General features: G+C 39.7%; 1 pseudogene; it reads right to left on the minus strand.

The window, feature by feature from the left end:
- Window positions 1–247: 247 nt before the first annotated feature.
- LOC132364441 (protocadherin Fat 1-like) lies at window positions 248–2,441 on the minus strand (annotated as a pseudogene).
- Window positions 2,442–3,902: the final 1,461 nt, after the last annotated feature.

Raw genomic sequence — 3,902 nt, forward strand, 5'->3', positions numbered from 1 at the left:
AAAAAGATGTTCATAAATGGCACCATCAATGTAAATCTCATCCAGTGACAGTAGGCTAGGACACTAGAAATGATTCACACATCAAGAACTGTGGAATTCAGTACAGCCATGTCCATTTTAGCTCACCAAGAAAAAGCACTTAAGCACAGCTGCAAAGAACAATGCAGAAAATTACTTATATAATCTCTGGGTTCATTAAAATCCAGGCACTTTGAGGGGAGTTTGAGCATCAGACTTCCATATGTTATTATGAATCTAGCGGAGGAACTGTCACCTCTTCAAAGTGGCCGCCATTGCACTCTCATGGACACTCATCAAGACCTCAGACTCCGAACATGCCGACATATCTGGGGAGGAAGGTGTGGGCATGTACACAGACATAGGCATGTTTTCTACAGTGGGGGTTTCAAAGTTTCTTTGATACCCTGAAGAGTAAGGGGCATAGGGTTCTCTACCAGTACTGTTCTCACCAGTGCCTACTTTTTGAGGTTCAGATGTACTGACACGATAGAAACTGGGCAGATAAGTGATTCAAGTTGAACTTTGGCCGGTTTCTCAATGAAGAACCCAAACTACCTGCAGCAAGCATGTCTCTAGGAGGGTTTATGGATTCAAACTGATCACTGAATTCTGGAGGTCATGTTGATGGTTCATCAGGCACACGAAAGTCTTCTAGTGATGGCAGAAAAATCACTTTCAAAGTCATAACCTCCAGGGTAATAGTCTGTATCAATGGCATTTGGATATGCTGAGTACAGGAGTGTCTGCTCATCAATAATTGGGGAATTCTTATATATGTGGCATAGGAACACTTGGCATCCAATCTGATGCATCCCAGTGAGACCCAGTGTCATCACATGATTCAGACGGAAAGGAGCTATGGGATTGCCCTTCAGACAGGCTTTCCCAGGCACTGTATGAGTGAGAAAGCCTTTCCTCTAGAGGTTTCTTGGAGAGGCAAGGATCTAGATCCACTACTTTAGTGCCATGGTGGATATCTGTGTTAGGATTCTCTATTGAGTCACTGTCAGGAGGAGAGTTCAAAGGAGGAGAAGGAGGCAAGTTTAGGGCTATGTACAGACATCTACTGCTTTTCCATGTCTGTGCACAGACTCAGAGTTAAAGGTATTGAATTCAGGATGCTCTGGTATAACAGATCCTTCAAAGGAATTTCAGTAAAGATTGTTCCAAGAGCCACTTGGAATACTTGGAGTGTAGGAAATAGGATGGATAGACACCTGGGGTGGTATGTCTGAGTAAATGTTCTTATTTAGCTTTGAATCAAACTATGGTCTTGGCAAGAAAGCTGTGGTTGGTCCCAAGTGTCTGCCTTCAGGTTCAGCCTGGTGTTTCTTCTTTCAGCTAAACATCTTATGGCAAAGGACGAACACCACCACCAGTAAAAATATCCTTGTTATAAAAAATATTCCTATTCTTTCAGCCAATTTAACATGCCATGAAGTCAACACATGTTGATAGGAGGTGGCATTCTCACAGTACTTTCCTCTGTACTCGTGGATGCAGTTACAACGATAGGAGCCATGTGTATTCTCACAAAGGGCCCTGTTATGGCAGAAGTTTCTAGCACATTCATCGATGTCACTCTGACACATTTCTCCCCTAAAACCTGAATCACACTGACAAACACTACCATCCAAACTGTCAAAACACGTTCCACCATTTTTACAGGCTTCATCTTTGCAGCATGGACTAAGCTGGCATCTCTGACCAGTACATAATTGTCTACATTGGCAAACAAAGTCCATTGTCCACAATGCATGTACCACCATATAGGCATGGATTGGAGGAACACAGATTGATGTTCACCTCACCTATGTTTAAGGCATTGCATTTGCAGTAATAACCTCCAGTAGGTGATGAATTGTAAATGCCTCCATCCTGGCAGGGGTTACTTGAGCAGTCCCCTATAGCTGTTCATAAGCACCCAAGAGATATATCCACTGATTATTCAATGTGCACATAGCTTCTTGGTTTGCTATTTAAAGGGATCTCCTGCCCATTCAAATAAATGGAATCCATACAACCCCTGAAACCATTACTAACTTCTTCCACGCCCTGTGCCTTACTGGTGTATATGACCCCCTAAAACACATGATTATCCAGGTTTTGATAATTATTTATTATCCAGGTTTTCAGAGCCCCTGGGGCTGTGCCTGATGCAGTGTGGACTTAGTCTAGAACCAATCTGGCATAGTTTCCATTCACTTCAAGTGACACTGCTTGTCACAGCCCATCATTGACTTGAATGTTTCAAACACAATTCCAGGGCCACTTCTACAGTTAAATTTGCATTGTAGTCTTTCATTATGAATCTCCACAATGCTATAGTTGGCTCCTTGTGTATACATTACAACTGCATGAGTAGAATATGTTCTAAGCCTCAGGGTCAGTTTCATCTCTAATTTGTTTTTATTTTCAAGATTTCCATTTTAAGAGATAGACTGAGTAAAGCAGATTGTCCTCCCTAATATACACGGGGCTTGTCCAATTAATCAAAGGCCAGAATAGAACAAAAGACTGATCCTCCTGAATAGGAGGGAACTCCTTCTGCTTGACTGTCTTTGAGTAGGGACATTGGCTTTCTCTTGCCTTCAAGCTCAAACTGAAACACAGGCTCTTCCTGGGTCTCAAACCTGCCAGCTTTTGGAATGGGACTATGTCTTTGGCTCTCCTGGTTCTCAGGCCTTAGGACCCAGACTAGAGCTAAATCATCAGCTCTCCTGGGTCTCCAGCTTGCCAACTCACCTTGCAGATCTTGAGTCTTACCAACTTCCATAATCACATCAGTCAATTTTTTATAATAAGTCTCTTTATATGTATACCTTCTATTGGTTCTGTTTCTCTAGAGAGCCATAATACACATATCTTTTACCTATTTATCTTATTGGCTGTCTCCCACTGGAATGTAAAATCATGAGGTCAGGGATTTTTCTGGCTTGGTCACTGGTCACTTGGTCACTTTTAGAGTCTAAAATATGTCTGGCATATTGCATGCATTCAAAAAAATCTCTTATTGGATTAATTCACGGATATATACAAATCTGAGAGTACTCAGCAAAACACTATATTTTCCTTTCAGTTTAAATAACATAGTACACAGAATATTTCTTGTAATTTTCAGTGGATTCTGGTTCATCTAAAATATCAGTGGTCTTTGGCAGAAGAGGTATGTAAGAAAAGAATTTAACATACAGTAAAATAAAAAGAAAGACAGGAATGCCTTGAATCATACCGTATGAAGGAGCTAAATACCCAACAAAAAGAGGAAGGGACAGATAAGAATATATATCTTGTGAGAAGAAAATAAGTCAAAAATAGAATGTAATTGATAAGAAGTTTTAGATTATGCCTTCAGGATCAAATATTTTTAAAGAGAAGATAACTAGAAACTTCTCTAAATGTGTGTGCATAATTATATTTTTACACTGCTTTTTCTGAAAGCTTTCTGGTTTATAGGCTATAAGGCTTTTATGAAAAGAGAAAAAGCCATTGAATTATATCATTTAAAAATTTGAAAGTTCTGCCTTCAAATAGAAGATGGTTAACTAAACATACACATTTCCTTTTCTTCCCACTACAAACCCTTCTGAAGTAACACAATATAAAAATATGAATAAATATGGTAATGCAGGAAAGCCAGGAAGGCTTGGACAGAAACAATGAGGATTTCTTGAACATATAAAGGAGATAAAATGGATGCTGAATGTCTTTCAAAACAAGATATAAACAAATTAGGTTTTAATTCAAAGAGTGAGTCTTTTTTCAGAAGAAATCCTTAAACAAAATCCTAAAAGGAGAGAGGGCAGACAGCAGAAGCAAGAAGAACTACAATCCTGCAGCCTGTGGAAAAACAACCACATTCACAGAAAGATAGACAAGAT

The sequence above is a fragment of the Balaenoptera ricei genome, chromosome 4, assembly GCF_028023285.1.
Source record: "Balaenoptera ricei isolate mBalRic1 chromosome 4, mBalRic1.hap2, whole genome shotgun sequence".
Classification (NCBI taxonomy): Eukaryota; Metazoa; Chordata; class Mammalia; order Artiodactyla; family Balaenopteridae; genus Balaenoptera; species Balaenoptera ricei.